The sequence below is a fragment of the Hipposideros armiger genome, unplaced genomic scaffold (assembly GCF_001890085.2).
Source record: "Hipposideros armiger isolate ML-2016 unplaced genomic scaffold, ASM189008v1 scaffold_177, whole genome shotgun sequence".
Taxonomy (NCBI): Eukaryota; Metazoa; Chordata; class Mammalia; order Chiroptera; family Hipposideridae; genus Hipposideros; species Hipposideros armiger.
In genome coordinates this window covers 912,051-936,296 of record NW_017731527.1, presented here as the reverse complement: position 1 = coordinate 936,296, position 24,246 = coordinate 912,051, and the positions used below count along the sequence as shown (strand labels likewise).

General features: G+C 32.4%; 1 protein-coding gene across 4 annotated transcripts in view; it reads right to left on the bottom strand.

The window, feature by feature from the left end:
• Positions 1-24,246, bottom strand: part of MGAT4C (MGAT4 family member C) — a 728,413-nt gene that overhangs the window by 368,910 nt on the left and 335,257 nt on the right. For all 4 annotated transcript variants that reach the window (XM_019652294.1, XM_019652291.1, XM_019652292.1 and 1 more), the window contains exon 2: positions 14,386-14,496. The gene's annotated coding sequence lies outside the window, so the exon portion shown is untranslated. The remainder of the gene's footprint in view (positions 1-14,385; positions 14,497-24,246) is intronic.

Sequence of the window (24,246 nt, the reverse complement as noted above, 5' to 3'; positions counted from 1 at the left end):
ACACATTTTCTTTCTGTTTATAGAGGGGAACTACAAATGACTTTCTGTTTCTTTCTATACAAATAATGTTAATAAAATTAATAATAGTAATAATCTACACCTATATCAATAACTATATAGTACTCCATTGTATGGTATACTCATGTATATTTTATCTTAATCAATTGAATACAAAATTAAAACATTTTCCTCTTCCCATAATAAAAGTAACTATGTAAATGCAATATATGTATTTAAATATCTAATGAGGACCTTTCATTTTAAACCTATATGTTCAGTATTAGAGGGACACCATCTATTTGATCCTGATCTAGATAAGCAATATATTATAGCACCTGTCCCCTGACAACTCTGAACGTATGGTCCATCATAATCAATGACTTTCTGGGTATTTTCTATTTCAGCAATGTACTTAGAGCATTAGTATATGTTTTCATCTCGAGGAAATGGAGAATCTTATGCTGTCCTCTCTTCTCCCTTTAGACCAATGCCTGCTACCTTATTACTAGATACTGAGAAGAGTAGAAGAGAAAATATATCATAATAATACAATTCTAATAATTATAATATATTGAGCATTTGTAAGGCACCAGGTGCCATACTAAATAAATATATCATCTCAACTAATTTTCACATATAAAATATCAAAATCATATGTAGAATTAACAAATATCATTGACCATATACAGATAAGAGTACAAAGTTGCAAGTTAGGCAGCTTGTACAGGGTTTTACAGCTAACCTATGGCAGAAATGGTTCTGGAATCAAAGTTTTGCTCCTAATGCATAGTTCCTTCAGGGCTATATGGAGACACACCTACAGCTCTAAGTTGTAAAGAGAAACCACACCTAAGTACGCTTCTCTGACCTTCTCACATCATTGTCCTGTTCACATATCCATGACTCACTTGTTGAACAGCTTCACTGAGGTGTAATTAATATGCAAAGAACTATACATATTTAATGGATCCATGCCTTGTTAATGTCAGCTAATGGGCAGGAGGTATTGGGGAAAGAAAGGCAATCACAGGTTTGGGTACTACTCAAAACTTTGTTCTATATACGTCTAGGAAAGAAGTCTGTGTCTCCCTTTAGTGTGCAGCTCTGATGTTTGCATTTTAAATTTCTTCATGGGAGGAAGTGGGCTATAAATGGATATGTGCTTCATACTTATAGTAATGACTTTCACAATTCACTTACTGGAGAGGTAGGGAGCACCGTGCACAATATCATTATAATGCTACACGAGTACATATTAAGATATGCATTTTTGCTTTTCACTTGCCTTCCCTTCAAAGTGAAGAATTTCTGATATTATAGAACCTGCACTTGGCCAATTGAAACATTCTTTTTGATGAAGTTATTTAAATTTTTTTGGTTTGTTTTCTCAACCCCCTTAAACACACACACACACACACACACACACACACACACACACACACACACATGCAGATCCTCCTACACATTCAGAAAAGAAAGTTTTCACTTATTTAGTAGCCATATTTTTAATTTTCCAGTAATAGAAAATTGGTTCCATTTATATCTGTGGAAGTGAAATATATGATCACCATGTTTTCTAAAATATCACAAAAGTGAACTTTTTCACTCACATAGAATATTTAAAAGCTAATATAATATAAAATCTCTGTGTCAAATTACTTTATATTAGGTGATGAAAATAGGAAATGAAAGTATTGCATATAATTCACGACCAAATTCTTGACTTAGATTATCTCATTTAATCCTATATAATAGATGTTATATCCATGTGAGAGATGAGAAAATGCAGTTGTATAGAGTTTAGGTTAATGGCTTAAGTTCTTACAATTGGTGGGTGATGTAACTAGGATTTGAACTAAGAGGGTCTAATTCTAATGTACTTTTTTAAAACCATGCAGCTAGAGACAGCAGGTGTGGGGAGCATAACAGAAAATAATCTCTGAATGTTAGGATACAGCTTCATTGCTGGCTTATTCACAAAAGTGTACTGGAAAGTCCTGTTAGGTTGGTACAGTAGAGAACAAGGCATCAGAATCCTGATACTAAAAAAAAAAAAAAAAATGATTTTTAAAAAAATTTAGTGGTACATCTAATCTGAGCAACAAAGGAGGTAAATTTCATCCAGTCATCTGCTTTTTAGGGTATAAAATCAGTGATATTTTATCAAAAGTTTGTCTAACATAAGAGATTATCATCTATCATTATGTTTATGTGCGTAACTAAATAATTGGTAGATTTTATTTCAAATCATAAGCAGTAATAGGCAATAATAAAATAAATTAAAAACCCATTTCTTCTCCAACCAATGGAATACAGAATTTAACTCATAACCACACTAAGTTTAGGGTTTAAAAAATGTATTATATATAAAAATAAAAAAGGACATGAAATTTCAAAACATATATGCAACTATCTGTCTCCTGACTTGTTTAGGTTTAATTCATTTTGGACTAAATTTTGTTGATTACCTCAGACTCTGACTTCTGCATGAATGTATGGTTTTCCATGTTACACTTGGTAGAAATGACCTGATGTACTTAGTATTCAACAGAATTTAAGATTTAACTATCACCTTGAAAGAAAAGTCATAGTTCCCTTGCTGTTAAATTCCAAATATCTGCAAACATAATTTCTCTACCTTTCCATACAGTTCATTTGAAATCCTACTAACATCTTTGAATAGCTATCAAAAATCTTTGTGTACCCTAGGACCTTGTCACTGGTGTAACCAGTAAGAGAGTAGTTATTATTCATATTTTTCAACTTAATAAACTGAGATCCAGTGAGTGTAAGTAACTTTATCAAGATTACAAAATCAGCTGAGTGGCTCAGTTGGTTAGAGCGCGAGCTCTGAGCAACACGATTGCCAGTTCGATCCTACATGGGTCAGTGAGCTACGTCCAAGCTGAGCTGCCAGCGGGCGGCTGGATGGCTCAGCTGGTGAGAGCTTGTGCTCTTAACAACAAGGTTGCCAGTTCGACTCCCACATGGGATGGTGGGCTGTGCCCCCCTCCTCACAACTAGATTGAAAAGCAGCAACTGGACTTGGAGCTGAGCTGTGCCATCCACAACTAAGACTGAAGAACAACAACTTGACTTGGAGCTGATGGGTCCTGGAAAAATACAATGTTCCCCTTCCCCAATTCCCCAACACTGTTTCCTTCCGCAATTCCGCAATAAAATCTTAAAAAAAAATTTACAAAATCAATGAGAGTGAATATATGATCTAGTATAAAAATTAACGTCTTCCCATGTCTCTTCCCATGATCCTCTACAGCATGAACACTTTTTGGCCTTTATTTACCTCAGTATCCAAAGAGAATATTTGCAGGACCTCCAGTTTTAGCTCTCACTGAATGCTACCTACAGCCTGACCTCCAGTTGTCATTTTGAATGCTTCTTTGCTTTATTTAATTGATCATGAAATCACTTTATTTGTCTCACATACTGGTCCTACAGGGGTTTTTAAACTGTGTTCCATGGAGCTTGGGGTTATATTTGGATTATACTACAATTACATTTGAAAATCAATGTTGTAATATTAAAATGTGCATATAATCCCTAAATATTTATGAATATAAATTTTCATTCTAATGAATCAGCTTTTCTAAGTTTTTCTCATCCACAACAACAAATTAATGAATATAAAATTATTCTATGTCAGTACCATTTATTTATTTTGGGGAGAAAAAAAACCAGACATGGCTATTTCTAAAGTTGCATTTACCCAGGGAAATTTTAAACTATATGTAGTATTGTGAAAATGATATTCTATACACATTACTGGTGTCACTTCATTTCACCTTCTAGACTTCATGGTGTCACTGTCCAATTTCTGATAAAGGACCTGACACCCTCCATTCTTGTTCTAGTTCAGATTCTCTTTAACTGTAGTTTGCATTTTCCATTCTCTGCTACAACTCCCTCAAGGCAAAAGGTCTTTTATAAATATAAAAGTCTCCTTTGTTTGTGTTCCGAAAACTCTTTTAAAATATTTTCCAAGGTTATTTCTTTAAATCTATGCATCTTAAACTTACACCACTGTTACAAATATATAGTCATGTCTTTCATTAAGCAGAACATATATAGATGATAGTTCTGGATTTCAGGCATCTGGAAAGGAAATCCTGAATAATCTGTACTTCATATATTCTTCAATGAAATGTTTGTGAGTGTGTATATGTGTGTTTTATTTTGTAGTCAATAAATTGATTAAATAAAGATAAAACTTAATATTTAAAAGAGCTAATTTCCTCCACCCTTTAGAATTTATAATAACAAAAATTAGAATCTTTAATCTACTGAAGTAAGCATAGGTTATAGAAAATGTAAAATGAATCAAAATAACTAACGTGGAAGCAAACAAGAAAACAAAATCACAGCATGGAAACATATGGTTAAGAAAACATAAAGAAATTAATCATAAATCAGAATAAATATCACATGTTAGTAGGAAACACCCTAGGTTAATTTTGTAATAAAGTTTAAAAATGTATATACACAAGTATGGAACTCCTTGTGTGCATGGGCTATCTTACAAATTGTTCTGTCTTTAAAAATTATACAATCTTTTCTAAAGGGTGGTTTCTCAATTAATTGTGCCCTTTGCTTAAAATCTAGAAGGTAAAATATATTCCATAAAATAATATATGTGTTTAAAATATGAGAAAACATTAAATCATTGGGAATAGATTAATATTCGCTTCAAAAAGTTTAGGAAAATAAATCCAAGATGACTTAAAGTGTTGTAGGAAAATCACAAAATGGCACAAACATCCTGAAGGAGTTGGCTAAAGTTAGGAAAGTTCTTTCTAACCAGACCTACAACAGAAATTAAACAAAATAAAACAAAACAAAAATTGGATTAGATTGATATAACTATAGTACTCTTACTCAAGAAAATATTTAGTTTTTTTAAACTACAAAGCACACTTATGTGAATTAAAGGTAAAGGAAACCCTGGAAAAATATTTGCAACATATATGGACAAAAAATTTTTTTTCATTGAATATGTGATTATTACAGTAATAAAAATAGACAATTTTATTTTGGCCTATAGATTAATATTGGTTCTTTTAATTTTTTTCACGTGAGGTCTTTACATTGTTATAGTCTTGTCACCAATATGAATCTTCTTTTATAATAATAATATAATAATAATGTAATAGAGTTTTCTGGGCATTTCTTTAGATAGCAGTGATGACACATTCCAACATGACACTGGCTGTAGGAATCAATTACAAATACTGAGATAGAAACCAGAAATGTTAAAATGAGTGGTTTCACAGACCTACTGTATTTAACTCTGCAAAATACAGGGTTAGGGACATTCTTTTGAGGGAGTTTATATGATTGATTAATGCTCAGGCTGGACAACTTTATGGGGGAGGCACTAAAAAATCGAAGGAGAATAAACTAGTGAGTTTTCAACATATATAGATAAGAAATTTCAAAAAGGTGCTAATCAGGAGTAAGTTCATGGAAATGGAAAAGAGGAGTAAGGGGTGAGAAATTTAGAGAACAAAAAGTTTCAGGACTCAACATTTGATTACATGGCATGGTGTTAGTCATATGTGACAAAGAAAAGGAGTATTTCAATATTTAGAGAGAGAATGACAGTGAGAATGATGGTTATTAAAGTTGGGGTAGCAAAATAGTGCAATGATATTCTAAAAATAATATTAGAAATGGAAAAAAGCATGACTGCCTTTGAACATTATTACGTAAAGACCATTGATACCTCAGAGAAAGTATCAAAATATCTTAAAACAATAAAGACTAACTTGTTCATAGTAATATATGCTAGGCAATCTTATAAGTGTGATCAAAGTATATGATGCATGATTAAACTAAAAAAAAATTATTACAGTAAAAGACACATTGCTATTAATCCCCCTCAAAATACTCCCCCTTATTTTGAACACACTTATCCCATCATTCTTGCCACTTTCTGAAGCAGTTCTGGAAGTCCTCTTTCATGAGTGTCTTTAGTTGCTTTGTCATGGCTGCCTCGATGTCCTAGATCATTTAAGTTTGGGGAAGAGCCAGAAGTCACATGGTGCTGGATCCATTGAATAAGGAGGGTGAGGACACACCGTAATGTTTTTATTTGACAGAAATTGCCATATACCAGAAGCGATGTGTGACATGGAGCGTTGTCATGATGGAGGATGATTTGTAGCACACTTTAAAACACACCTTGACTGACTGCACTGAACAAGTTGAAACTTGTCACACACTGTTACTAAGGTTTGATGCACTGCTTCCCATATTGAAGATCCCTGCTTTTCCGTTGGATTGGCACTTGACAGCAGCATTCACCGTATTTCTTGATCACTCCTCATATGTATTATCATACTTAATCTTAATCATTTTATAGAGATGGAAAAGTTATGTTCATTGTATTGATGCGAGAGTTTTTATTTCTTGCCTAAATTGTGGTGGTGGTAGAATCAAAACAAAAGTTGTCAACATAGGACTTCATGGGCTTAACCACTAGCCTTGCCAAAAGAATTACAAGGAATGAATGAGAACAATTTTGATAAATTACACACAGGGATCAAATTTATTCATTCTTATCATGAAACAGAGTATTTTCTCACATTAGATGGGAGTTGGTAAGAACAAAAAAAATGAATCTTTTTTTTTCTTTTTGACTTTTGTAAGTAAATGTCATTGGCGTGCTATATAGTGTGAGCTGTGTGTGTGTGTGTGTGTGTGTGTGTGTGTGTGTGTGTGTTGGCCATAAAGTGTATGTATAGTTAGCTGAATAAAGTTATGGATGCTTTTCACATATCATAATAATTGCATAACAGGCCATCCAGAAACAAAAGTAGCCATAATAATCTATCTACTATAATCACAAGGTTTTTCTTGAAGACACCACATTCTTCCCACAGTGTTAAACTTAGTCTCCCTTATTCTAGGACAGAAAAACAAAGCAAATATGTAATTAACAAAAGACCAAGTGGTTGCAAATTCGATGAAGAAAAAGTGTGGTGACAGTATATAGAGTGACCACAGGAGGGAAAATCTGCAGCAGTGTTTCTGAGGAAGTGATATTTGAGGTGAATAGCACTCCAAATGGGGAGTGAGCATGACAACACCTGGAGGAATGTTCTCGGCAGACAGAAATGCAGGAGCAAATGTCCTGTGGCCGGCTCGTCCTTGATGGGCTCTAGGATTAGCACAGAAACCCATGTGGTCCAAGCATGATGAGCACAGATGTTATAGATGAAATGAGAGAAATGGCCATAGCAGGATACCGAGTCTACATTAAGGAATTTTCATTTCATTACAAGAGTAATGAGAAATGATTTGTGAAATTCTTAACAAGGATTTGACATGATCAGATATATTAGTTACATGTACTCTTATTACCTTTTGGTCTAGGACAAATATTCACATATGTACCTTTTCAGAAATTAATAGCAGTAAGCATAAATGTATGTCTGTTTTCCAAAGTCTAAGTAGCCAAAGCATGCTACTTAGAACACTATTCTTATGATCTACTCTGTGAAAAAAAAATTCATTGGGCTAAATATGTTTAGAAAGAACTGGTTACATACTTTGAAATGTGTTTTCTTGAGAATGAACAGTGTATATTGGAATTCCAAACACTATCAAAAGTCTGAAAGCAAAGAGATGTATTTAACCCCATAATTTACATATGCCCATAAAACTTTTTAAAAATAATTTAATATATATTGCTATTATGTAGAACTTGCTTTTTTGTTTTATTTTGTTTTGTTTTTTTGTTTTTCATATATTACAGGAAACAAAATCCCAGGTCATTGTTTTTGACACTGTGCTCTGGGACATCCTGGTGTTTTCTGGGGCCCCTTTTGGTTTGCAAGGGGTAGCAGTGCAGGCACTTGGAAACCTTGCCTCCAAGTTAAAACATTTAATATTTCATTGATCAAAGGCCCATCTTGATTTAAAAAATTAAATTTGATGATATAGGAATATAGGCTACCATGTTCTTTTAGCAAGTTATTTTTCGTTTGCTTGTTTTTTCACTTTAGGAAGTTTATTTAGTTTATGTCTAATTAGTTAGCTAATTTACAGATCCATACATCTTTCAGAATTGGCTAACTTTACTAGACAAATGTAGGATGCAACTCTAATTAAAGCTACACATTTTTCATCTCTGTGCCATTGATTATAAGAGTCAGATAAAAGACTACAGTTTGGGAGCCAGATTATATGATTTGTACTATCCCATTAATTACAGGCTGGAGGAATCTCATTGACACTATTCAAAGACAAATACCATAACAAAAGAAATGAAAAAACAAAACAAAATAAACAAACAAACTCATAGATATACAGAACATTTTGATGGATGCCAATGGGAGGGGGTTTAGGGATGGGTGAAAAAGGGGAGGGATTAAGATTTACAAATTGGTAGTTACAAAATATAAAGTGTAGCATAGGGAATATAGTAGTATTGTAACAACTACGAATGGTGTCAGATGGATACTACATTTATTGGACAATCAATTAAGTTATACAAACGTGTAATAGCTATATTGCACAACTGAAACTAATGTAATATGTGTCAACTGTAATTAAAAAATGAAAAATATTTTAAAATGTGGACTTTGCAAGAAGATAAAATAAAATGCATACAATAATTTAATCTTTATATACAGGCACATACGGGTTCGGACAATTAAGTTTGTGATCTTGTTGTAACAATGTTGCTAGCCATTTTTGGTATCAGAGAGATTATTCATTACGAATTTGTACCAACTGGACAGACAGCTAACCAGGTTTACTATTTGGAAGTGCTGAAAAGACTGCGTGAAAAAGTTAGATAACCTGAACTTTTTGCCAATAATTCATGGCTCTTGCATCATGACAATGCACCAGTTCACAGGGCACTGTCTATCAGGGAGTTTTTATCCAATAAACAAATATCTGTACTGTTATACAGTTAACACCCTCCCTCCTCACCTGATCTGGCCCCCAATGACTTCTTTCTTTACCCAAAGATAAAGGAAATATTGAAAGAAAGATATTTTGATGACATTCAGGACATCAAGGGTAATGCGACGGTAGCTCTGATGGCCATTCTAGTAAAAGAGTTTCAAAATTGTTTTGAAGGGTGGACTAGACACTGGCATTGGTGCATAGCTTCCCAAGGGGAGTACTTCAAAGGTGACTATAGTGATATTCGCAATGAGGTATGTAGCACTTTTTCTAGAATGAGTTAGCGAACCTAATTGTCAGACCTCGTATATCACAATGATTTATTGAAGTTTTTAATCCTCAGGTATCATTTTGAGAGAAACAGCACATTTGAATGAGTTTTTAATTTACAAAGGCTTCTACATTTTCTATTTCATATTTTATACCATCCAATTTTTTGCCTTTTATTTAGATGTTGATTTTTAGAGCAGTTTTAAGTTCATAGCAAAACAGAACAGAAGGTATAGAGAGGACTCATACATCTCCTGTCCCCTCACATGCACAACCTCCCCTAATATCAATGTCCTGCACCAGGGGAACATTTGTTACAATCAATAAACCCACCTTGATACCTTATCACTCAAAGTCCATAGTTTACATTATGGTTCACTCTTGGTGTTGTATGTTCTATAGGTTTTAACAAATGATATTTATCTGCCATTACAGTATCATAAAAAGTAGTGTCACTACTCTAAAAATGTCTGTGCTCTGCCTTTTCATTCCTGCCTCCCCTAAACACCTGGCAAACACTAATCTTTTAACTGTCTACACACTTTTGCCTTTTCTGAAATGTCATAGTTGAAACCAGTATGTTGAAATACAGTATGGAGCCTTTTTCAGATTGACTTCTTTCACTTGGTAACATGCATTTAAGGTTCCTCCATGTCTTTTCAAGGTTTTGTAGTTTATTTCATTTTAGCACTAAATAATATTCCATTGTCCGATGTAGCACAGTTTACTTATCCGTTTACCTACTGAAGGACATCTTGGTTGTATCCAAGTTTGGGAAATTATAAATAAGGTTGTTATAGATATCTGTGTATGGGTTTTATGTGGATGTAATTTTTAACTCCTTTGTGTAAATACCAAGAAGCATAATTGCTGGGTTATATGGTAAGAGTATGCTTAGTTTTATAAGAAATTGCCAAAATGTCTTCCAAAGTGATTATATATATTATGTTTCCACCAGCAATAAATGAGTTTTTGTTTTTCTACATCCTTGCCAGCATTTGGTGTTTTCAGTGTTCTAGATTTTGGCCATTCAAATAGTTGTACAGTGATATCTTGTTTTCATTTGTAATTTCCTAATGTCATATGATGTCAAGTGCCTTTTCATATGCTTATGTGCCATCTGTGTATCTTCTTTGGTGAGGTGTTTGTTCAGTCCTTTTGCTCATTTTTATTGGGTTGTTACATTTGTTATTGTTAAGTTTTAAGAATTCTTTATACATTTGCATAATAGTCTATCTATGTCCACGCTGTTATAACAAAATACCATAGACTGGGTGGCTTACACACAATAGAAATCACTTCTCACAGATTTACAGGCTGGGAGTTCAAGATCAAGTGTCCAGTAGATTTGGTTTTTAATCTCAAATTCCATTTGTTCATTGCTGGTGTACAAGAAACTGATTGACTTTTTTAATGTTAACCTTTTATCCTGAAAACTTGCTATAACTGCTGATAGGTCCAGGAATTTTATTGTCAAGTATTCTGGAATTCTACAAAGACAATCATGTCATCTGCAAACAAAAAGTTTTATTTCTTAGTTCCCAGTCAGTATACCTTTATTTCCTTTTTTATTATATGAGATAAGATGTGCAGTACGAAGTGAAAAATAAGTTGTGAAAGGGGACCTCCTTGTCTTTTCCTTGATCTTAGTGGGAAAATTTTTAGTTTTTCACCACTAAGAATGATGTTAGCTGTACTTTTTTTTTTTTGCAAATTTTCTATATTCAGTTGAGGAATCTCTTTTTCATTCCTAATTTGATGGGATCTTAGATTTTGTCCATAATATACCTATAGATAGAGAGGGCAAACATTTTTACAGATTAAAAAAAAATGACCCTTAGAATTGTGACAGTTATTTAGATGAAATAGGTTAAAATATAAAGAAAATACAGGGAAACTAGAAAAAAATACAATGAATATGAATTTGTTAACAGATTTTCAAACTTAAATATAATATGATGATTGTTTGCAATGAGATCTGGGTATGGATGTGTTTCTTGTCTTATTTTATTTTTCAAGCCTAAACTATTATCCATATGATTGATGTCAAAACTGTATCTCCCTCTCTCTCTCTGACCATTAACTACATACATGTGTAATATGTGATATTTAACAATGTAATATGTAATATATCATAACATAATAAAAATGTTATATGTATAGTATATGTGTATTTGATGTGGTGTTAGTGCTTGTTAAAAAGATTAGGAAAGTAAGGGTAAAATTTTCAAAAAGGATTATACAGTCAACTCTTATAAACTGGGAAATTAAGATGAGAACTGAAAAGTGTACAGGGAATTTATCAACCAGGAAATCAAGTGGCTACCTGAGGAAGTTTGGAAGAATCATGAAGGTAGAGAAATACTGGAGAGAACTGGAGGTAAAGTCATGGAAATGGTGTCTGGAAAATAAACTCTGAGAAGTTTGTGTAGAGGAGCAGAAATACAGATGACATCTAGAGGAGAACATGCAATTCCAGCTATGGATTGGTAAATATGTGTAGTTGATGCAGACAGACTTCCAATAGGAAAGATTCTACGAAGAGAATAGAAATGATGACTAGAAATAAAGAAGATGTGACGATTAAGGTGGTTATCTGAGAATTGAGAAGTAGAGATTGATAAAAGTTTGGGTGCTTCCTCCCAGCACAAAAGATGGAAAGGAAAGAGTGATGGGTGAAGATTGAGTAAGTTTTTTAGATTTGGAAGCAAAAGCTCCTGGGGGAACCCACAAGATGATTTTAGATGAAAGGTAAGCTTATCAGCTGTAAGAAAAGCAGGGGGGCAAAGAATGAAAAGGGGGTTTGAAGAGTAACGAAAACAAGAATTATCTAAAAAGTAGCTTTCTAAAAAAAGACTTCTCAAACGGTGTCTGGAAGGAGAAATTGTTGCCAAAAGTGTCTTATTGCTGTTCATAAAATTAGTCTGTTCTCCACAACAAAAGTGATAAGAATGTTCCAAGATGGAAGAGATAATTTTTCCCGGAGTGAGCATGAGGTTTGCTGGGAAGATATTATGATATAATATAAAGTAGCTTGTATTTTGAGCCATAAAGGACAGATAGAACCTGGACATGAGGCAAAAGAAAGAGCAGTGTTCTCAGCATGAGTAGCAAAAATAAAGGCTTGAAAGTAAAAAAATTCTGGGAGATCCTGCAGTGCCATAAGCATTGGGAGTCAGAGGTACTATATTTGCTTCTCCTTTATCTTCTCAAATAGGGTTTGTGACAACAATTTCAGTTTTTAAAGGCAAAATAATTACATATGTATACCTATATACATACATAATTATATGCATATTTATATGCATATGTATTCTCATTGCATTCTTTGTTATTCCTGACTGTTCCTGAATCTGTGTATACCTATTTTTCCTTAGCCAAAACCTCAATATAAATTTGTTATTTTCAAACGCATTTGTTGAATTGTTAAATCTGTACAGACGTTATATATTCCACTTCTTTTATAAAATGCATATTTACTCAGATAAAGACAAATACCATATCATTTCACTTATATGTGGAATATAAAATAAATAAATAAATAAACTAACAAATAAAATAAAAACAAACTCGTAGGTACAGAGAACATTTCGGTGGTTGCCAGATGGGAGAGGGAGGTGGGGGGAATGAATGAGGAAAGGAAGGGATTAAGAAGTACAAATTGGTTGTTACAAAGTAGTTACAGGGATGTAAAGTACAGCATAGGGAATATAGTGAATAACATTATAATAATTATGTATGGTGTCAGATGGGAACTAGATTTATAGGGATGAGCACTTTGTAAGTTATATAAATGTTATATAAATGTTGTACATTTGAAAGTAATATAAAATTGCATGTTAGTTGTAATTGAAAAATTAAAAAAAATATTTCGTCTCCTTGAAACATTAGCAAAGTAGTCAATAAATACCACTGAAATGATCAAAATAACATGTTTATTAGTGACCTATTAGACTGACATTGTGAGTTGCTTATAACTTTGAAGTTGGGAATACTACTCTGGGATAAATCTCTAAACAGATTTATATTCAAATCTCATGGATAGATATACTAAATCACTCACATAACTCAACTACTGAAAAGAAGAAAAAGTACAGACAACTTTAGTTTAAAAATGGATTTAGCTTTAAATGCAGCTGATTGGTTGTAAAGTCTTTTTGATATTTACATCATTGTTTTCTGAATGAATGCTTATCAAAAAATAAACAAATAAATGCAACTTAAAAACATAAGCTTCTATAGGAATTACAGGGCTGTAATGTATAAATTGGCCATTGTCAAATATTTGTGTATAGCCATACATGTGTGTATAAATATACATACATATGCTTAATACACACATTGTGTGTTTATAGATCATATATATCTATAACTATATCCATCTATCTATGTCTTTATCTATCTATATCTATCTATATTTATATCTATATATCTATATCTATATATATATTCAACTATTTTCTTGCCATATTAGACAGATGAATTCAGGTTGAGTTTATTACAGGTAGAAATTTCTGTGGAAATATTGACTACTGAAGCACATTATAGGTTGAAGGAATTTATGTGAAACACAAAATCTCATATTTTGTATATATGTGCACAGTTACATTATGTAGAGCTAAAGCGACAAAAGCCATATGCAGACTCACCCAGAATTACTATCTCCAGCTTTTCCTCTTTTTAAAATGGAAAGAGGTTAGAGAACTCAGAAATGTCTACAAGTAAACCCCAAGGCCACATTTGGTTGGGGTTCTGGAAGCTTTACGGCCGTGAGCTGCTGGGCATTAATAACATCGCCGGCCAGGGGAAAACTTAAACACAGGGATTCACTGTCAGCCATGGATCAGAACACTGACTCATTCCCCCTTTGTCCTAACCAGGAGTTGTACAACATAAAACATAAAATAACACCACATTTCATTCAACAGAAGAGTCGTTTAAGACTCCCCTACCTCCAATACAAATTTAACATGTGCAGTATGACTTACTCTTTCACTTTTATTTTTCTATATAACACACAGGCAAAAAGCACTATGAAAAAAAAACATAGTTCAAAAGAAAATAAAAACATTTTATGACTTGTAACGTAGAACAGCTTCTTTGCTCCCTGACCACATTATGGCTTAAAAGGATTTCTTAGCAAACTCTCACCATAGCAAAGAAAAAGAAAGCTTCTCTTACCAGAGAGGAATCAAGCGTCAACCCTGCTATAATGTTTTCTGCAGCTCTTGTTTGAAAGGACGGATCCAAAGCAGCTTTGTGCACACAACTGATCTGGCTGATCTCCAGTCCCTGCACAAAAAACAGTATAATTGGCTCTCAAAAAAGTGTTGTAAACATTCGTCGTGATGGCACTTGCATGTTGAATGTAGTCACTGTTACCGTAGTAGACTATTTCCAAACAGGCCAATTGCTACTTTGAATACTTGCTATTTGGTTTTCTCTATTCAGTGCTGGCATTAATATCTTTAAAGAAACCATGGATTTGTGAGTGTCAACTCTATTGCTATGACAGGATCTTTGCATTTGAAAGTGTGGTTCAAGACTTAAAAACAAAAACATGTTAAATAAGACAGCATTGATAAATACATTTACTTGGCATCTGCCTGTTTTCATTTTCAATTTGACAATACTCAGTCCATTACTTATATGTTAATGAGTATCAGTGTTAATTCTCCTTTATTCACTATTTGATAAAAGCCAAGTGAACATTCCACATCTCTTTTGTGCATACAAGCCATATCAATAATGCCTACAACATACCCTAGAGCCTGAGACCAACTGTGTTGGATTTCTAAGTCTCGTTAAATATGCCACTGTTCTTTTTCCCAGACCTTCAAAAGAGTTTAGATGCAATCACATTCTTTAATTTTTATGGGGCCAATGATGGATAGCCTAGGCTTCTTTTCTTATTTTTAAACACTCAAGTTTATGGAAGCATTAACTGATTATGAAAGGCATATTCCTGTTACCAAGAAACTGTGATACTAGATAAAAAAATAAGCCTCAGTAAAAAACAGCCTCAAAGTGTTATAACTTCTTATAATGATCTAAGTAGTACATTGATCTTGGAACTACATGGAATCTTTGTCTTGCCAGCCGTGTGTATAAAGCCTGCTTAACAGTTATCAGCAGGGCTACTATTTAAAAATATAAATTAAATTCAGGGAAGGTTTTGTTTTTTGCATTTTATATGTGGCTGTTTATTTTTATTATACAAATTAAGTATAACCAAAGAACTTATGAATATGTACATTATGATTGTATGAATGTCTAAAAATTACAGCTTATGACAATTTATATGATATGTCTCCTGGAAGCAAGGGAAAATTTAGATACTCTATAAGAGTGAAATTCTATGTATTGCTGAGCCTTTTTAAGTAACATGTTTAAATTAAAATAACCTAACACCTTGAAAATACCACTTATTTATATTTGTGAATATCATTGCCATTTAAAGATTTTGGTTATAATTTAGAATACTATAGACAGATGTATACCACTCTTCTAAGGAGACAGATGACTAATCTTCTCATGACATTTTTTAGAGAGGCAGAGTGTGGTGGAATAAACCCTCATACTTGTTTTTCGAGGTCGGTATCAGAAAACTATCATCTCCCTTATTTTATAACATTTGCCTTTATGAAACTTTTCACTAACATTTTAAATGTATTTCTCTCATCAGAATAGTGAAGAGGGCATTATTGAGCTAAGGAACATAAGTACACACATTATGATTTCATTCATAAATTCTAAAAGTGCAAACTAATTTACAGTGACAGAAAGCAGATCAGTTGTCACCCGGGGACTAAAAAAGAAAGGCTGTAGAACTGGAGTGAGGGATAGCCAAGGGTCATAAGGAAACCTTTGTTGGTAACAGGTGAATTCATTATCTTGCTTGTCTTGATTTTTTTCATGAGTGTATATGTATGTCAAAACAATCAAACTTCATACTTTAAATATGTGTAATTCAATTTGTCAATTATGCTGCAATAACATTTATAATAAACTTGTAAATAAACTCCTAAAAGTAATTTTAAAAACGATAATGTAATGTTTAACATAAAAAATATTTCTACAGGGACTCTAGAAAAGATATTATTCAAATGGAAAATACCATATGAGAGAGTGTTCAACTCTCTCATCGGGGAAATGCATGCTACCATGTTGAGTAAAATGTCTAAAACATTATTTTAAGATTGGGGGAGAAGGTAGAACAATTGGAATGCATATACTGCTTAAAGGTTAGCAAATTTGCACATGCACTTTGAAACACTAACAGTGTACACTGAAGCTATAAATGTACTTACTCTATGATCCAACAACTATACTCCTAGCTTCATAGTCACAAAGTATATGCACCCATGTGTACATAAGACTGTTTACAGGAGTCTGCTTTGTAAAAGCCCAAACTAAAAATATCCAAATGTCCATCAGCAGTAAAATGGATAAATATGTTTTGGAATATTCACATAATATAATAAAATACATCAACGAGAAATAAACTATTGCCGTACATGACAAGATGGGTGAGTCTCTTAAGCAGAATGTTGAGAAAACATGTCACACATAAAGAGTGTATCTTGTATGATTCCATTTATGGTGGCTTCAAAAATGGTCGAAACTAATTTACAGTAATAGATGTCAGTTTACTAATTAGTTTTAGGTAGACTAGGGATAATAACTGGGAAGAGATATTAGACAGTTTCCTGAGAAATTGATAACATCTTTTTTATTAGGGTTATACTTAATCAAAGAGATATGTTCACTGTGAAAATTCAGAGTTATTCACTTAAGAGTTAGCACTTTTCTGATTATATATGTTTCAATCAAACTTTTTATATACATATACAAAAATATACAATAATATTACTGTGATGTATGTTCTTTAGAACAGAATTCAAAATTCTTGTGAAACTATATGGCTGAGGCAATAGTTCATCTGTCCTGATAATGAAAACAAATCACACAGATGAGGTTAAAATGTTCCTGCAGGAAAATAGCCACTTGAATAATTACTTATCCCAGGAAGGTTGCTCTTGATGACATTGTCAATGTAAACAATGTATTTATTTCCTTAAAATAATATGTCATTATAGTGAGATATTAATCTGTATTCATCTTACATTATCTGTATGTGAAAATTCTTGAGGTTCTGACTTCAAGAAAACAACTTGCTTTTATTATGCATATTTACAAAAGCAATGTCTCAAAATAAAAATAAAAATGAATATACATATGACCCAGCAATCCCTCTCCTGGGTGTCTACCCAAAAAACCTGAAAACATTAATCCATAAAGATATATGTGCTCCAGTATTCATTGCATCTTTATTTACAGTGGCCAAGACATGGAAACAACAAAAGTGTCCTTCGATAGATGATTGGATAAAGAAGATGTGGTACATATACACAATGGAATACTACTCTACATTAAGAAAAGATGAAATAATGCCATTTGCGACAACATGGATGGATCTTGAGAGTATTATGCTAAGTGAAATAAGTCAGAAAGAAAAAGTCAAGAACCATGTGATTTCACTGATACATGGGATATAAAACCGAAAACAACAAAAGAGCAAGACAAACAAATGAAGAAACAAAAACTCATAGACACAGACAATAGTTTAGTGGTTACCAGAGGATGGTAGATGAGGGTAAATGAGGTCAAATATATGGTGATGGAAGGAGAACTGACTCTGGGTGGTGAACACACAATGTGATATACAGATGATGCCTATGTAACTTTACTAACAATTATCACCCCAATAAACTTTAAAAAAATGAATATAAAATAGTATCTTATTTATATTATCTTATTGATTTTCCCTCATATTACAAATATGGATTCTATATACTGTTTTCTATTTTATCTACTATTCACATGAACCTCTATCAGGGCTTAGAGTTAATCATATAACTCATCTTCTAATATATATGAATGTGTGATTAGCCATGGTAGAAAAAGTGTGTATATCATAGTGATACAGAAACAGACTTGAATATATGTAAATTTATGTAAGTTGTATATTGTTGCTATGCCTCCTTTTCCTCACCCATGAAAGGGAGATGTTAATACTCAACTTCCTGATAGAGTCTGAGGAGACAATAAGATAATTAATGCAAAGTGCCTAGAATAGACCTTTACACATTGTAAATGAAAGCACTGTATACAAACATACAATAAATGTTATAATCTAAATACTTACCATTATCACATCATGCACAAGTAACAAGATGGCTTGTTTATCTATGCATCACTATTTTTTATATAATAGATAGGCTTAGAATATAATGATATAAAATAGATAAAAAGATGAATAATGCCAAGGAGAACAGATATTGTAGAATAGTGGGCCTTTTGCAGAAACAAATATTCCAAAAGAGTGCTCTTTCTCTTAATAAGAAACTGTGACTGAACACTTCAGTTTGAATGAAAAAAGAGCAACAGGAAACACCCTGACTATTACTGAAAGTCACAAGTACTGTGTCAATAGACTTGTAAAAGTTTAGAGATTATTATTTACCATTAAATAAAATCATTACATTGTATAAGCACCAATTATAATTTAAAAAATGAAACAAGTTTAATGGAATTGCTTTTAATAAGAAGCCCATGAATTGACCAGAGTGTAATCTCATTTTAAGTTTTATCCACTTTGATGTACCAACCAATATTCATGTGCATTACTTTACAAATAAACTGTTTAGAAGATTACCATGCATTGGTATGTTTCTTCTTTACTATCAACTAACTAACATATCTTTTCACTTGGGTCTGCCCTCAGCATTTCCATAAAAGTACATCTGCTATTAGACTGTGTGGCAGTATTATATAGTCTTGAGTTATTTGACATGGTTTATACGTTCTATTTAAACTTCTAATAGCTCTCCAAATTAAGCATAACTGAAACATTTCTTCCTTATGTAACCTGAGTTTTTTATTGAAATCTCAAATTGTCAATATAAGCACTCTATCTCAGACTTTGATTCAGAATCTTCTCTTCTGATTTTAACAGTTTTCAAGTCAATCACTCACCATATTAACCCCATGTAATGCTGTGGTCTTGGACTAATATTTGGGAGATATTTTGCTAAGAATTGTAATTAACAGCTACATTAAGTTACATAACTCAGAAAACTTAATATAATATCGAGAACAAAGTTGAAGGACTAACACTATCTGACTTTAATACTTACTATAAATCTACAGTATTTAAGAGTGTGGTGCTTGTGAAAGAGTAGACAAATAGATCAATAGTATACAAATAAAATAGAGAGCCCAGAAATAGATCTACATAAATATAGTCAACTCATCTTTGACAAACTAAAAAGGCAATACAATGAAACAAATGGTCCTGGAACAATTGGCCATTCACATACAAAAAAATTAATCTAGACACAGGTTTACATTCTTCACAAATTTTAATTCAAAATGGATGCCAGAATTAAATGTAAAACATAAAACAATAAAATTCCTAGAAGATACTGTAGGAAAAAATCTAGGTGATACTGGATATAGTGATTATTTTTTAGATAGAGTACCAAAGGTATGATTCATGAAAGGAATAATTGATAAGATGGAGTTTATTACTAAAAACTAAAAACTTCTGCTCTGCAAAAGACAATGTCAAGACATGGTCTTGAAGAAGAGAAGCCACAGATGGGGAGAAAAGAATGGCAAAAAACAAATCTGATAAAGGACTATTATCCATAATATACAAAGAACTCTTAAAATTCAACAACAACAAAGCACGAACCTGATTAAAAAATGCGCCAAAGACCTTAACAGACACCACATTAGAGAAAATAGACAAATGTCAAATAAGCATAGGAAAAATGCTCCACATCATATGTCATCAGGAAAATGCAAGTTAAAACAATGAGTGGACTATCTAAATTTCCTTTAGGCAGCTTTATTTCATTAGATTGTCTTTTCTTAATGATTTGTAGGAATTCCTTATATATTTTAGACAAAAGTTTTTCATCATATAAAAATATTCCCTGACACTTCTTCAAGTTGTCAAAAAATTTTCTCATTCTGTGACTTGATTTTTACTCTTCCTAATAAGAAACAGAATTAATGTCATTCAGTTTTCCATTTTCCCTTTATAGTTACTTCTTCTTGAGTCTTGTTAACATGTGTTTGCAACCACAAAGTCATGAAAACATTTTATATTTTCTTCTAAAAATTTCATTTTATTATCTTTTACATTTGGGTCTAAAATGTTTTAGAATTAATAATTCTAGATTATGTGGGTAGTAGCCCAGGTTTTTTCTCTTCCTTCATTTCAATTTTTTGGTTTATTTATTTAGCTATATGTATGCATAAACGATGTATATACGGTGTGTGTGTGTAAAAGTATGTGTGTGCGTGTATATATATATATATATATATATACACACGCACACACATACACATGAATGTGTGAACATATACACATATGAGCATTTACATGTGTATATGTGCATCTATATGTGTGTATGCACACACACCGATACAGATATATATACTGGGGGTGCAAAAAAATGTATACACATGACTTGCATTCATCTTTTGTTATTGGTATATATTATTACAATTTTAATACAGTTGTTTCCTTTCTTAAAATGTGTATATATTTTTTGGCTATACACACACACACATACACAATCACACAAATGCAAACGTGTGTGTGTGTGTGTGTGTAGATATAATATCTAGCAGGTATTGAAAATACAATCTTGTGGGTTGTTTTACTGCATTGTTACATTAGTTGTATATCTGATGATCAATAAAGAAGGTGGGTCAGCTGTCAGTTTCATTTAATTCCTTTGAAGGCAATATGTCTTTCCCTTGGGCTTCTTTTAAAGATTTTCTTAGTGTTTTTCAAGTTTTACTAAAAGTGGCTAGATTTTCATTGCATTTGAGCTTCTGTCACTTTTTCAAACTACATTATTATCTCTTTTGTCAGATTTGAAAAATTATTGGTCAGCATCTCTTTGAATTTTGCTTTGACCTATTCTTTTCTCTTTTTGATTCTATATAAATGTACCTTCCTTTTATTTCTGTATCAGTTTTTCAAGAGGAATATTCTTTGTTTATTTCAATAGATTTCTTTAAAATAAGATTGGACAGTAATCTCTTCTGCAATGTGAATTCTTTATTCAATAATCAAAATTTTCGGTTCTAGGACTTTTTAGCATACACACACACGCGCACACACACACACACAGACATATACATATGCATTTTTAATTCCAGTTCTCTGTTGAAATTATCTATATTCTATTCATTTTTGTATGTAGTAATCCTAATCATTTTAAAGTTGTTGTATGATAATTCTAGTATCTACATGACCTATGAGTTTATCCTATTGTTTAAGTTTTCTCTTGGTTTTCAAACATTTGGTCCTACTTTCTATCGGGACCAATTATTTGTGTTCAATCAATGGCAGGCAGGAATTCATGGACATATTACGTGATTCAGTTGAGGCTCATCTATTTATTTCTTGCTTTTATGCTAGGTGTAACTCTTCCGGGGTCTCCATTAAAAGTGTAGGCTACTAACCATTCACTCTTCCTTCTTATTTCCTGAACTCCAATTGTTCACTTCCTAGTGCTGTGTGCCTGCCAGGTTCTGTTTTACTTTGAATCCTTGAACAGCTGTTTTCTACCTGTTTATTTTTTTTTAACTAAGCTCAAGTTCTTATTATTGCTCTATGAGAGATTAAGATTAATGATATCTTTATTTCACTCTAGCCCCAAATGAAAATCAATCAGGTTATTTAAACTCTGTAATTCTTGACCTCCTTTTCTTTAAATGGGAATAAATACAACCAGTCCACCTTCAGTCTCATGCACTATAGGCAACAGTGGGCAACTGGCTGCAAGGAGGTGGTCATTCCTATGTGAGGGAAGTGAACCTTCCCAGAAAATATGAATGGACTTCTGCTTACCAGACTCTTAGCAGACAGAATTTTATTCATCATTGTCAGGACTGTTGGGAAAGGGAGCTTTTCAACCGGGCACAATGCCTTCTCAAACCAAATGTGTCCCACAAATTTACTCATGCTTATACTGCACAGATTAAAATTCTTATTATTCATTGTTCTTCGAATTATGATGAATCATGAAAAACAAACAAAAAAGACTGCATGACCGAATACATTTGAGAGTCACCTTATATGACAATATTTTTAAAAGTCAATAAGTGTCTGAACATTATTTCAAAAACAAGTTAATTATTATTTTCTCAATATTTCTTTTTTAGGAAACATAATTTATTTATAAATATAGAAGACTAACATTTAGGAGACATTTTGGGAAACTATGACATAGCTAGTTTATATATAATTATATGCATACTTATATAACTATATATAAACATAATTTTGCTATATAAAAGTATATAGCAAACACATTTGTTATATACTTTTGCTATATAAAAGTCACATCGATTGTATTTGTCCATCAATTCAAACATAGAATTTATATATCAGCAATGGAATGAATAAAACATTCATTGAAAACCTACTGTTTCCAGCCCTGAGGAAGTAAGCAGAGAGGAAATTCAATGACATGGAGAAAAATGTTAAAGATAGAATTTTGGTATTCTAAAATCAAAAGTTCATAAAAATCATATAATTTTTCAAAGTTTGAAGGCATTCCTGTTAAATATATTATAAGGAACTTTAAGTGCTGACATTGAGGTATTTTATGTTGCTTCTGTCTCCTAACATTATTTTGTCTATTCCCCTTCTCTCTTAATACATCTCTTCTTGTATATCCCTAGACCAATAAATAGTGCAAAGGGGCTTGTGCTGCCTTTAAGATGATAACTGAATTATTTTATTATGCTGGTTTAATTCCATTATTAGGTTACCTGCTAGGGCTGATCTTCTTATTCATTATTTAACTAAAACAAATAATTTCTTAGGTCTACAGGTTTAGCAAAAATAAAATAAAATAAAATAATAAAGGAGGGGGTAGGAAATGTGTTTGAATGAAAAGGGATTAATCTCCACTACATTTCAGTATAAAATAATCCAGCCATATAAGTAGGACATCCTTCAAAGGCATGCCTCAACTATTCAACACTATTCCTTGTCTCTCCAACAGTGCAGAGGCATATATACTAATACAATAATTGAATCACTCTTTGTGTGAGGAATATCTATTTGAAAAATGTTTGTGCTCCTCTGGATGAGATTGATCTCCATTCAATTCTTATTACAAAATATGTCTGCTTTGTTAAATAACTGAAAGTTTTATTTCTTTCATATTATTTTACTGGAAAAAATGCGACTGTTTAAACCTCTTTTATTTCTGAAAACACGAAAAGTTAAAAAACATATAGTACACAAAATATGACTTTTCCTTCATAGGGACAATGAAGTCTTTCTAAACATAATTTTCTGAAAATCAGATTTTCAGGAAAAGAACCTGATAACACACATTACATAGAGGCTCCCAGTCTTACCTCTGACTATGTGCCCCCAAAAATTACAGAAATAATTTAGTTTGAAAATTGGAAATTGTGCAAGTCAAGCAATGTGCTATGTTTACAGGCAAAAAAAGAGGCCAACTTTACAAATTCAAATTATATTTTAAGTCATGTTTTGAATTCCTAAAATTAATAATATCTAGTCTTCAAATATTCAGGCATGTTTATAGCCTCAGCAGCAAGGTCTGACAGTTTTCTTTTACTCAGCACCCTACCAGAAACAATAGGAGAGGCTATGGAGGAAAAGGACCCCTCATACACTGCTGGCGGGAATACAAATTGGTACAGTCACTGTGGAAAACAGTATGGAAGTTCCTCAAAAAATTAAGAATAGAATTACCGTATGACCCAGTAATCCCACTCCTGGATATCTACCCAAAAAATGTGAAAACGTTTATCCATAAAGATATATGTGCTCCGATGTTCATTGCAGCATTATTCAAGGTGGCCAAGACATAGAAACAACCAGTGTGCAATAAACTGTGTCAACATCTATTGTCATAACATATATATATATATATATATATATATATATATATATATATATATATATATATA